Genomic DNA, 13,517 nt, shown 5'->3' with positions numbered 1-13,517 from the left:
AGACCCACGTATGAGTTTCCCGTCCGGGATCAATAAAGTCTTATTTTATCTTGCGGATGGATGCCTCGACGGGCGCCATCAAGCCGTCCCTCAGACATTAGTCGCATGTCGAAATGAAAACGGTGGGGTTGTTTGTTGGGAGTTGAGATGGATGGGCAGACAACGAGAGGCAGAGTGTTTACACAGGGTGAGAGACGGTACCACCGGCGCTCCCCCTGGGCTGTGTGGCTGCAGCTGCTCTCACTCCCCGCTCCGATGCCGAGGATGCCAGTGCAGCACCGGGGGTTGTAAATATTGACTTCAGGGGAGTTCAAAGAACAGGGGTTTGGTTCTCGGTTCTCGGCCCACGGTTTCTCTCTGTAACTGCGTGGTAGGTTATTAAATGATGCACCAAATTAACGTTGGCGTGTGGCTTGGTTTATTTTGAAAGGCCTAACGTTGTGTGCTTTTTATTTGACCGTGAGGAGGCTCAATTGAAGGGTATTCTAATAAGTCGGGCTTAAGAGCAGGCTTTGGTCTCTAAGAGACACTCGAGGAGCTCCGACTGCGTCTGATTGGACTTGCTGCCCATTCGACGAGCATATCTCAGCATTTGCCTTAAGCCTGGGGCCATCATTTTAAACCCACTAAAGTTCACAAACGCTAATGTGCAAGCCTCTTTTAATGCAAGCACTTACGTTTTACCGTCGGCGATGAAAGAAGGAAGGATGGCACTATTGATTTGAAGGAACACAACGACAGTGTGACAGTCGAGCCGTATCTCTGACGGGTTACCCTGGCATGTTTTCTGCTCATCCTGAGTGACGGGCAGATTACATCCGCACTCCGCTTCGTACAGAGGGGCCAGCAGCAGTCGGCTCCCTCTCAAACACCTATTGCTGGGTGTTTAACCAATGCATACCTGCATGAGGTTTCTTCTAGAACCGGATCTAATGCAGACTCTGTCCTTGAAGCTTGTCACTTCCATCACTCCCGTCTCAGTGAGGATCCTTCACTTCATTTTTCCCGATCAGTGAATGGCCTTCACGACAGATCATCTGAACGAGATGGCCGAGGCTGTACAGTGCATGCAATTTGTTTTGTAGAATTAATTATTAATGTTTGCCTCTCTCGTTTCCTTCTGTTGGAACTACACCGGTTCGAGTTACACCCACTCTAATAACACTAATCTTCTACTCTGTCACTGCTCAAACCTGCCTGCGGAAAACATAATCTACAAACCACTGTTTACAGAGCTTGGTAATGCCACAAAGAGCCCTTACAGGTCCACGGATTAAGAGAGTATATCTTCTACAATACCTCTGCGGTCGCTGTCCCTGACACAAGGCCGCTGTGCTTAACACGGAGCAGAAATTGGCGTGTTCGCACAAACAAAATGGCTGGTTGGCTACTGAATCGAAGCGCCGCATCGGGGCTTTGATCAACGCAGTGTGTGCGAGGTAGCAGGAATCCCAGGGAACAGATTGTACCCTGTGGGAATCGCTGCATTCTGCGGCAGTTCGTCAGCCCATGCAAACAAGGCGATTCTGACTTGATTAAGTATTTTGTGGCCCTTGAAAAAAGGTGTGTTTTACCCCTTTCTCCTGGACTGGTTGTTATTCATTCAGTTTGCCTACAGGTTTACCCAAGACGAGGGCTGAGGCAACATATTATCTGGTCTTATGCACGTTGTTTTAAAGGGTTGATATTTTGCTGCCATGTGTAAGGGTTGTGGTAAGCCGTTAGAACAAAGCCATTTGAAAATCTGCCCTTTCCTGTGTTTTAGTGACCTCATGAGTGGAAGTGTCCCCCTAGATGTATGATGGATAGATAACATTTGCTACAGTCCACTGGGTAGGCTGGTAGATGTTCTATGCAGCAGACATATAGGTGGACATGCCCACACAGAAAAAGACCGATTTTCAAACGTCTTGTAATGGCTAATCAAACTCGCACCTGGTGGCATAATATCACCATCATTTAATAATATTAATGTAGAAACAGTCCATGGATGATGACTGGCTGATGGTGTAGCGTTATTACCCCAATAGACGGCTCATTCTTCACAGATGTGTACAGAAGCAAGCCGATTCTTCTTAATACAGTCTATATCAAAACAGTGTTTAATATCGCTCGTCTTTTTTAAGGGAGGCCAATTAATCACACTCTTCTGAGAGGGAGGAGACTCCATCCTGGGAGGTTTGGTTGAACTTCATGAACTCAACTCGATTAAGCAAAAGACTTGAGTAATTAAGAACAACCGAGGGATGCATTACACGCTATTTTAATGAATACACAACCAGACAATATACACAGCCTCCAAGGGGATTACATCAGGTTGTAAGGAACGGGCCAGAATAGACATGATAGAGATGTTCCTTCAACACGCACGCACTCGTGCACCAACGACACACGCACGCACAAACAAGAACACATGCGCACACACGCACACACACACAGGCATCACGGCGTTATGAGATAAGATATAGGCCTCTTATTGGCTGTACATGAGTTCCTCCTACTTCTCCATGGTGATCTATGGCTGCTGTTCCCACGCTGCTATTTATGTGCGATGCATCGTAAGGACTATTTCAACACGCACTCACAGCCGCCACGGCTGCGGCTATAACTCTCCTCTTTTACCAGCCTATGGGGAGCTTGTTCCACCAGGGGAAGTAAAGACGTAGCACACAGCGGAAAGCACAATGACTGTATTCTCGCTTGTCCTACTGCAGTATTCTGCTCTCCCTCGCACCCGCGCTGCTTAAGACGCAGTCGTTCTGTATCTGGAGACGTAGGCCCCCCATCCGCCCCGTGTGACAGACTATGGGCTGTGCTCTGCGCGGTCGCTAATAACGACCATGGCAGATGGCGTAGCGAACAGAGGTACGAGGGTGGAAAGTTTGAGTCGGGGCTTCTGGATGCAGATGTCAGTTGATCGGGTGAACTGATCGGACGAGACACGGCGGAAATTCCCACTCAATGTGTGTAAGATGCCTGTAGCGCAACAACCGTAGCGAGGGACCCGGTCTGATCGAAGGTGACACCCACAAGGCGACACTCGGTCTGATACAAGGTGACACCCAACACAACACCCACGGCCTCCTAGCCGAGCGGCCCTCCGAGCTTCCTGAGGATGCTGGGGTTGTTCGCGGCCCCCGTTGTTTCAGGGAGGGCTGGTGGAGATGGCAGTGCTCGATGGGAGCAGAGAATGACATTGTGCAGATGTCTGCAGACCTCGGAGCCCCAGGTCATGTTTTGGTTTGAGGGTGAAGATTCGGTCCCTAGAGAAATGTCTGGGTGACCTGTATGACTCAGCTTCTCGTTATGACAGTTCATAACAAGGAAGGAGGCAGAAACTCCAGATCATTTTAGTTTCCTCTTAAAGTTTTCATTTCCTCTTAAAGATACGGCTGCTAAACAAATAAACTATGATATGTAAATGACCCAGAGTCCCAACAAAACCATTTTATATTGTTTACTTTGGGTGGCTTGGCTGCCGGGGAACATAGATAACATAGAAATGAAAGAAGATAGGAGGCATGTTTTATTTATGATATGCAAGGAATCTATTACCATACCATGATCAAATGCAGCCAAAGAATCCTCCTTATTTACACAAGGCTCTGCAAACACCCAGGCAGATGTCTTATCTGTGTGTGATCCCACTGCCAAACCATCACTCTGAACTGTGTTTGGGGAGATGAGCGTGTGGGTGGGTGTCCTTCATGAACAGCCACTGTGCGTCCACAATGAGCCCCGATGACCACAGCTGTGCTCGCTCTCCCTACCTCTCGTCTCTCTCATTTCCCTCTATTTTTACATTGTGTGTGTGTGTGTGTGTGTGTGTGTGTGTGTGTGTGTGTGTGTGTGTGACGCCGCGCTACGTGCAGGCTCACGTGGGGTGTGCCTGGGAGCGGCCTCCGCTCCCTGTCCAAACTCCGCCCCTCCCACCCACTATCCCCGGCCGGCTCCAGCTGACCTCTGTCGTGTTTACAGGCTGCCGCTCGGCACGCGCTCCATGTTGACCCAGCCAGATTAAACATTAGTTTCCGTCTGTTTGTCCGTGTGTGTTCCCCGCCACAGGTACCGCCTCCAGCACAGCCTCTTCGCCACGACGTACGCAGCTCAGACCTCCTCGAGAAGCCCCCCCACCCCCCACGGAGACGGTAAGAACCTCTCTCTGTGTGTGTGTGTGTGTGTGTGTGTGTGTGTGTGTGCGTGGAGGGAACGGGTGTGAAGCCTTTCTGTGTGTTTTGCGTGTTTTAATGCGGCATCACGTGTGAGTTATGAATAAAAAAAAAGCCCGTTGTGAAACGCGCGGTAAGCAGACGCTGCTCCCGCCTGCTGCTGCAGGCAGACGCTGGCTGTTAAAAGGCCCTAAATGAGGACGCCGCCTCCCCGTTCTCTCCAGGAAGCGGAGCCTAGGGAGCGGTTTGTTTTGCCTGCAAAAGAACAAGAAGACGGCTTCTCGGCTGCTCCTCAAAAGATCACCTCGCTGTAGAGCGGAGCGCTCCTCTACCTCACCGGCACTACAGCACAAGTAGCAGGGAGCGCGCACGAGCACATGCACACAGACGCACACAGAAACACACAGATACGCAGATACACACACGTGCACACACGCAGACACGCACACGCACTGTCTTGCTCGCTCCCTTGGCACTCGCACACCAAAGCAACACACACACACACACACACACACACACACACACACACACACACACACACACACACACACACACACACACACACAGCACTGGGTCCGCTGAGGGGCGGGGAAACAACAGAGCACAATGGAGCTTTAATTGAATTTCAAACCGTTCACGCTTTGAAAACATTGGCTTTAATGGGCCTGGGAAATATTCACATCTGGTGCGCCACAACACTGGTGTGTGTGTGGGGGGGGGAGTGAGTGACTAGATGGACCTGCTCTGATGTATTCAGACTGCATTATAGTTTCTTCTGTCTAAACTCATTACAAGTTCTGGGGTAGAATCCAGACTACCGTATTTTCCGCACTATAAGGCGCACTTAAAAGCCTTTAATTTTCTCAAAAAACGACAGTGCGCCTTATAATCCGGAGCGCCTTATATATGACGAACACTTAGGTCCCGTCCACACGGAGCCGAAACGGGCGAAAACGATCCGATTTCGATTTATGCGGTTCAGGGATATCTCCATAAAGACGGATTTTCGAAACCGCATCGAGCTGTAGAAACGCTGTAGTAAATATTCAAGGCTCTGGTTCTCCACAGAAAAAAGTGGAGCGCACCAAGCCTGCGCGCTGTATACAAACATTCAGTCACGAGGAGATTCAACCTTTTGAATTGAGCAGAAATACTTTTTAATGTACAGTTAGTAATTACATTTATCAAGGGGCTTTATTTAAAGCTACAAAAAGAATACAAATAAAATAATAAATAAAAGATTAAACGCAACTCTGAGGACCCCCAGCTGGTGGGGGGCTAATGCCGTCATCGTTTGCGTTTCAGGCGTCCACACGAATCCTAACACGAAACCGCATAGGTCCGGATAGATTTGAAACCACCTCCGAGGGTGGTTTCAGAAATGTGCGGTTTCGGGCACCGGATTCGCCGGCTCCGTCTGGACGGTCGGCCGAAACGCACAAGACTTATGCGGTTTCACCAAAAAATCTGCATCGTGGGGACGGGGCCTCAGAAGGCGATCACACGTTCACCAAGTCGGGGAGACGGCGCCGGGCGACTTACGCTACTATTTGAAAATGGATCGTTGATGCCTGGGCTGATATATCAGTCTCAACTGTGGTCCGAGCTTTCACGAAGGCAGGAATAATCACTGAACTGCCAGGCAACAGTAGCGACACTGACTCGGATAATGACGAGAGGGAGCCGGGCATGTTGGATGCCGTACTCGCCCAACTGTTCAATTCGGACACTGAAGAAGAAGAATTCGAGGGATTCGTGGACGGGGAATGAACTGAAAAAGTGAGCTTGTTGTACGTAACTGAACAACGTTTGAATTAGCGGTATCGGACTGTGTTTTTTTTACGTGTTTACAACTGAACAAGGCTGGGAGATATTGTTAATATGCACATTAACGTTTGAACATCGTTACCATGGGAGTGAACAGAGTTGTCAGAACGCTTAAAGTTTGTCTTTCTCTGACCGTTTTATTGACATTCCCGTTAGCACAGCTCGGTCTAGTCGATGCATAACGCAACCCCAGTCAAACGTTTGACTGCAGTATCTTCAATTCTATGCGCCTTATAATCCGGTGCGCCCTATATGAAAAAAGTTCTAAAATAGGCCATTCATTGCAGGTGCGCTTTATGATCCGGTGCGCCTTATAGTGCAGAAGATACGGTACATTTAGTGTCCCCTGTCCCCTGAAATCGGTACTGTTGCTGAATCCATATTAAATTTGTGTCTCCTCTCAATGCCTGTCGTAAGGGTTCTGTGTTCACCCTCTCGCCTTGTGCCCAGTCCTCGTATCCTTTTCGTTATGTTTCTGAAACGTAGCCTTTCATAAACACATGCAAATCCGTTTCCTTTATCATGATTGTTGCCATGGCGCCACAGTCACCTGCTGTCACCTTGAGCCCTCTCCCCTTCAGCCAGGTGTGCAGAGCAGTGTGTGTTAACCCTTTGTCCCCCAGACAGGTGGGGCTACAGAGCAGTGTGTGTTAACCCTTTGTCCCCAGGGACAGGGTGAGCTGGTGACCAGAGATGGGTCTGGGGTCGGCCTCGTTCAGGCACCGCATATTGAATGAATAGCTACTGTTCTCTCTCCACACACCCATTGAGAGGCTCGCACACAGAGATCGGCGGCCTGCCTCTCCCCTCACTCACCAACACGCCGCTGATGGGAGTCATGCTGACGCCACATTGTGCCTCTGCTACGGGCGGTCCCTTCCTCCGCAGAGGAGCCTCCCGACCTGTGACAGCACCAGCATGACAAGGCTGTCCCATTTAGACCTCCCCTCTCTCTCTCTCTCTCTCTTTCTCCTTCGCATTCTGTCGGTCTCTCTCTTGCTCTGACTGTGTCTGTCTCTGTCGTTCTATCTGCCCCTCTGTTCCCCTCTCCTCCTTCTCTCTCTTTCTGTCTGTCTATCTCGCGCTTGCTTTGTCTTTCTCTGTCTGTCTATCTCGCTATGTCTCTCTGTGTCTCTCGTTCTCTCTCTCTCTCGTTCTCTCTCCCTCTCGTTCTCTCGTTCTCTCTCGTTCTCGTTCTCGCTCGTTCTCGTTCTCTCTCTCGCTCTCTCTCTCTCTCGCGCTCTCTCTCTCGCGTTCTATCCGCCCCTCGTTCTTTCCTGTCTCCCTGTGGCTCCCGGTACAAAGAGTCCATTCCTGTTAGAAGCAGCACCGTATTCAGCGGTGTGTGTGGTCCATTGTCCACTCGGGCTGTGTGTGTGAAATTGTGTGTGTCGCTTTCAATCTTTGAGATGTTTCCGTGCGCACGGAACGAGAGCAGCTGACCAGTGGGTGTGCATGAGTCTGGTGCGCATGTATGCACAAAGGCAGGAGTCCTTCCTTTCTATTCAGTCTTGCTGTCTCACACACACACACACACACGCGCACACACAGTCTTTCTGTTTCTCTGTCTCTGCTGGGTGTTAATTATGCTAGCACCCCACAGACCTTTAAAACGAAAGCCCTTAAGTAAATCCCTTGCTCTTGTTTGCACACACAGAGACACAGACTACACCCCCAACAGACACATTGACGACATGCACACACACATGCAGGATGTGAGCGAATGCACACACACACGCGCACAAACGCGTGCACACACCGAACACGTAGAGACACTATAGACATGCTTTGTGGACACAAATCTTTCCTCTGTGGAAAGGCTTCTGAATTAAACCCCAGTTAGTCTGTTAGATTCTGGGGGTAGTAGTAGACATGGGGACTGGCCAGAAACCAACAAGTGCATGGGTGGATGGAGTCCTAGTTAACAGTGGTTTTGGTGTGGATAGTTTGCTAGTTAAAGTTGTTTTCGGATAGGATAGTGTGCTAGTTACAGATGGTTTAGGTGTGGATAGTTTGCTAGTTAAAGATGGTTTTGGTGTAGGTAGTTAGCTAGTTAAAGATGGGTATTTCGGTAAGGAGAGCTCACACTACAAGATGTTTCTGAACCTAAAGTTTGGCTTGATCTCTGCTGGGGTCCTGGTGTCGAGGTACTTCTTGTGTGGTCTTCGGCTGCTCCAGGGTTCCTCCAGGAATGAGTAGTTTCCTGGCGCCGGGCTAAAGAAAAGACAACCTTGTTCTCTCCATCCCTTCCTGCTCTGTCGGGGAGCGAGGGATGGAGTACAACATTCTCTCTACTTTATCCTTGACAGAAGAAAGGAGGTCCAGCAGAATAACGAGAGCAGTGTATTAAGACTTTAGTTTTATATCTGTGAGGAGCATCCAGGCAGAATCAAATGGGAACTATTCTAAAGAGCTGGCAAAGAAAATCTAGTGCGCCAACAAAAACCTGGACCAGGCTTCATTGTATACCAGTAGATCACAGCAATGGTTTCCCTTTGACAGCAACCCTATATACTGTATATGAACACCCAGTGGCACCCGGTCTGTGGGGAAGCCCGGGCCTACCTAGTTATTTTAGAGTGTGTGTGTGTGTGTCGTGTGTGTCTGTGTCGGGGTGTATGTGTGTCGGTTTATTACTCATTGTTTGCGTGACGGCAAGGCGATAAATCATCTGAATCTTTATTGAATCTTGATTCGCATCCCTCATATGCAACCCCCCCCCCCCCCCCCCGTTTTATGTACGGCATCAATTTGCCGGCACAATCTACACCGAGGAAACAGTGTTACTCCGACATCTGCTGCATGAAAACATCACTTCCACCGTCTCCTGTGACAGATCTGTTTTAGGAGTCGCAACACAATGAGACTAACTCAGCCTCCGAGAGGACTGCTCCCCCATCCCTCCTCCTCCCTGAGGAGACGCCGCTGCAGATCACGACCTCACCGTGTGTGTGTGTGTGTGTGTGTGTGCGTGTGCGTGCGCCGGGGTCGTTGGGTGTCTCGGGTTACACCTATGCAGGTGAACGTCTGTCGTCGTGCCGACCGGCTGCTGGGAATGCCCCCGCTGTCAAGCGTAGCTGTTTATTAGAGATAGCTGTTAATTATGGGATGTTTGCTCGGCTCCGGAATGTGAGCACGGTTTAATTTGAGAGCCCTGGCACGGGTTCAAGACAGACGATGATGCCCAGAACAACGAGGGGAGGTTTCTGATGGTGAATATTGTGCCGTTTTAGATTTAAGTTCCAGTCGCAAACAAATGCGGATAGCATTTGTTTTTTTTGACAACATTCGCCCCAAAAAATTTAGTGGATTAAATGCCTTGCTCATTGGCATCGTTGCATGTTCAGGGGGGAGATCGAACCGGCCACCTACAGGGCTTCAGAACCAGCTCAAACCCCCCCTTAGTGGGTCTTGGAGTGACGCTGTGAAGATCGGTTAAAAAGGTCAGCGTGAATTGATTGGAAGCAGGGAAGTCTGCATTCCTCCCCAGACCACGTTCTTCGGGGATATTAACGCCAGCTTCGTGCTCCAGCAGTTAAAGCAATCAGCCATCTTTGTTGGCGTAACATCACTGGGTGGCTCGTGTGGGACGTGTAGATAGGGCTGTCTCTCTCCAGCGAGCGTCTCGACGGTACAGCTCCCAGCTGTAGCTAATGCCAGGCATAATGTGTTTCTGTTATTTTCCCTCTTTATTTGTTCAGTGTCTATTTGTCTGAGAACATCCGCTGCCTTTCTTCTGTCTGAGCGGTTTCATGTCATCTCTGGAGCGCCCGCGGCAAAAACGCGCCCGGCATTATTTTATTTTCCCTCTTCCAAACTCGAGCACGTCAATGTTCACATGATTGAACATTACAGTTGATGAGCAAACTAAAAATAGAAATGGATAGGATGAGTTGATGTGGTTGCATTGAGGCTCTCGGTGATGGTGAACCGCTGTCTTTGTTCACCGGAGCACACGAGGCTGGGGCGTGCCCAGAATAAAACCGACCTATCGCGAGCGGCGAAGGCCGGCCTTGCAGCTTGCGATAGGTCGGTTTTATTGACGTCCACTCGATCGGTCGGCGGCGGGTCATAGGTTCAACAGGACGGCATGGGGCCGTTCCAAAACAACCCCGGGGCGGTGCCGGGGCCGGCGACGAGGCCTTGAATAAGACCGACTTATCACAGGCGCCGTGCCCAGATTTAAACCGACCTATCACATGCAGCGGGCCAAGAATATAACCGACCTATCACAGTCATTGGGCCCAGAATAAAACAAACCTATCGCGAGGGGCAGGCCCAGAATATAACCGTCCTATCGCGAGCGGTGTGCCGAGGATAATACCGACCTATCAAAGGTCTTCCACAATCCCCAAATGTCCGCAGTACATAACCTGTAAGCATCTGATTTCAATAGGTCAGTTGTCATCATTCATTTCATTTAACATTTGGTCATTCAGCAGACAGATTTATACAAAGCGACTCAGAGGGCAGGCTGAGAGCGATCCAAACACAAACGGGAGTCACCAGAGCATCAATTCAGATATTAACAACCGTGGATGTCAACCAAGGTTCTCCCCTCCCCCCCCCCACCAACGCCAATTCTCCTCAAACTCTCAGAGCTGTCTTCCCCACACCCCCGTGAATGCCTCTGCTCTGTCTGCAGTCAGTCCACCACGCTGCACTGCGCCTACCGGCTGCGGTGGCACCTCCGCTGTAATTGGATAATACTGATGTTAATGCTAGCAATTAGCACCAAAGTGTCTGGGAGTTAACCCTGCGGTAGTGCTGCGGCTCTGGCTAAACGGCTAGCACAGCAGATGCTGTGGAGATCAATGAAGGCTGGAGGGGGAGGTGCGGGAGGACGGCCGCGAGGCCCCGGAAGTGGTGCCCGGACGCCATCGTTAGACGCTCGTGGTGAGGGCTGAGCCGACACGCGCTCGCCCGGGTTCCAACAGGAAACAGTTCCGCCGTTGGTCGCGCTGGTTCTCGGCGGCGGCGGCGGCGGCGATATCGCAGATGACAGGAGAACGGAAGGACTACAGCAGCTGCACACACGCACATAATCATATCTTTGAGGCTGCCGGCGCGCACTGGGCTGGAGGGTGGGATTACGGGATTACATTAAAACATTAAAACGTATACCAGAGATAGGCGCTGGCTCAGCTAGCCGGCCTGCGCCGTAGCGCCGTGGAGCAGGTCGGCGACGCGCTTGTTGATGCCAATTAGCAGATGTAATTCCTGTGGTTATGAAGTATGGCTGCTGATGATGTGTTTCTACATAAACACCTCAGTAAGACTGGGGGAGAGCAAACAAAACACTCGCTATTCAATGGGCGCTATTTGCATATTGGAGTTGCTTCTGGTGTGCGCCGTGTGTTGCCAGCCGCTGTTGAAATTTAACATTGTATTTAACGACGGAACCTGTGTTTGTCTTGGCGTCAGCAAGCGCTGGGATTGGCTAATGGACCCGGACGCTCTGTGATATGCTTTTCCGGTAGGGCTTCCTGTAGGGGACGGAGACGTGATGCGTTAAAGGTCTTTCCCCAAGATGTAAGACCCGGATTGGGCTTCGCGAGGTTTGTTTACCGCGTTTAGCGGTCTTGCGTGTTACAACGGCTTATTAGGTATCTAATAAATCGCTGTCTAATCAATACTTCATTCACTGCCTCTTCCGTGGTCATTACAATATTATGAATAGACTGCGTCGGGTTCTCCGACGTCTCTCCCTCTTGGCCTGCCCATAACAGGTTCGAATATTAAGGGCTGCCTAATATTCGTTTGAATTTTGATTTATTTTTTGATATTCGAATAACGAAGTTCGGAGTCAAAGCCCTAGCACACACACACATCCATCCATGCATACACAGGCACACACATCCTTACATATAGCTGTCAATATATAACAGACATGCTAAAAGTCAAAGCATATGCACATACACACAGCGTTAAACCCAGGCACGCTAACACACATCAACGCATGTGTGTGTGACACACACACACACACACACACACACACACACACACACACACACACACACACACACACACACAGCCTTGCATATAGGCGTCGATATGCTTGCATACATGCCTAAAAGTCAGAACATAGACCCGTACACACACACACACACACACACACACACACACACACACACACACACACACACACACACACACACACACACACAGCCACACACAGCCGTGTGTATGCGTGCATACACAAACAGACAAGCAAAAGCCCATGCTTACACGAACCGATGCACATGTTTAAGTAACGAGGACACAGGGTTGAGTGGGAGTGGAGGCTGGGAGTCAAGCCTCCGATGTATAATACCTCGGGTTCCTACCCACACGATGGCAGCTGCTTGCCGGCCAGCACACACACGCACTCCCAGGCTCCGCCGAGGCGACCTCACACAGACGGTGTGCGATGCCCCGCACACCGACGGGCGGTTGACATGTGATTACCCCCGGGGTGGTGATGTCTGGGGGGGGGCCCGGGGCAGGGGGGGATGGCCGCTGGGTCTGTGACCCCGTAGTTGTGCTGGAGAGGAGACGGAACACGCAGAGTTATCTAAACACAACCGACAGGGCGTAAGGTCAGCCCCCTCACTCCCACCCGGCGAGAGTAAACACGCATATTCAACGGTTCTCTGGACAAAATGCAGAACGACATTCTCATTTATTCTCAGCGAGGCGGTAACACGGAAACAAAAGCCTAACACGTCCGAACTGGATGTTTTTCCTCCATGTTTTATTTTCTTTATCCTCTTTGAACATTCCTATGTTGACCCGTTTTTCATTTATTTTTAATGTTGTCACTGAGGTGTGTGTGTGTGGGTGTGGGTGTCGGTGTCGTGTGTGTGTGTGTGTGTGTGTGTGTGTGTGTGTGTGTGTGTGTGTGTGTGTGTGTGTGTGTGTGTGTGTGTGTGTGTGTGTGTGTGTGTGTATGCGCAGGCCGTAGTGTGTTTGTGTGCACTGTATGGTGTGTTTGCGTGCACAAACAGCTGTGATTACTAAACAGCTATAGCCTTCAGTCGTCAACACAGGGCTTACTCAACACGCATGCGCGCGCACACACACACACACACTGCCTTAATGTACACATACAAGCCTCCCCCTGTTGCGCTGCTGTTTTGACAGCTAGTGAAGGGAAAGGTTTGCAATGTGCGTATATTTTTAGTCTGCTTCCTCCCGTACTGTAAAGTGGAGCTTTGAGCGGGGGCCATGCTGTCTTCACTGGGCTGTCACCGGCACTCGTAGCTGCGCCTGACACACACCCACACACCGCGGCAGCTCCCTAGTCCTACCTTCGCCCGACTCCTGTGAACCAGCCCGACGCGTATATTGTTGTGAAGAAGCTGGCTGATGTCCCTAATGCCAGCCGGAAACACACGCACACTCGAAAAACACAACCTGGTGAAGTCTAATGTCCCGACGCCAGCCGCAAACACACAAACATTTGATTAACATAACCTAGTGAAGTCTAATGTCCTGACGCAAGCCGGAAACACGCACAGAGTTGATTAACACAACCCAGTG

At 50.3% G+C, this 13,517-nt stretch overlaps 1 protein-coding gene across 2 annotated transcripts in view; it reads left to right on the top strand.

Annotated features, from left to right (window-relative positions):
• The window catches only part of ndst2a (N-deacetylase/N-sulfotransferase (heparan glucosaminyl) 2a), a 77,714-nt gene that overhangs the window by 35,496 nt on the left and 28,701 nt on the right, over window positions 1–13,517 (top strand). For both annotated transcript variants that reach the window (XM_030379654.1, XM_030379655.1), the window contains one exon: window positions 4,066–4,148. The gene's annotated coding sequence lies outside the window, so the exon portion shown is untranslated. The remainder of the gene's footprint in view (window positions 1–4,065; window positions 4,149–13,517) is intronic.

Source organism: Gadus morhua, chromosome 15, assembly GCF_902167405.1.
Source record: "Gadus morhua chromosome 15, gadMor3.0, whole genome shotgun sequence".
Lineage (NCBI taxonomy): Eukaryota > Metazoa > Chordata > Actinopteri > Gadiformes > Gadidae > Gadus > Gadus morhua.
This window is presented reverse-complemented; position numbering and strand designations above follow the sequence as displayed.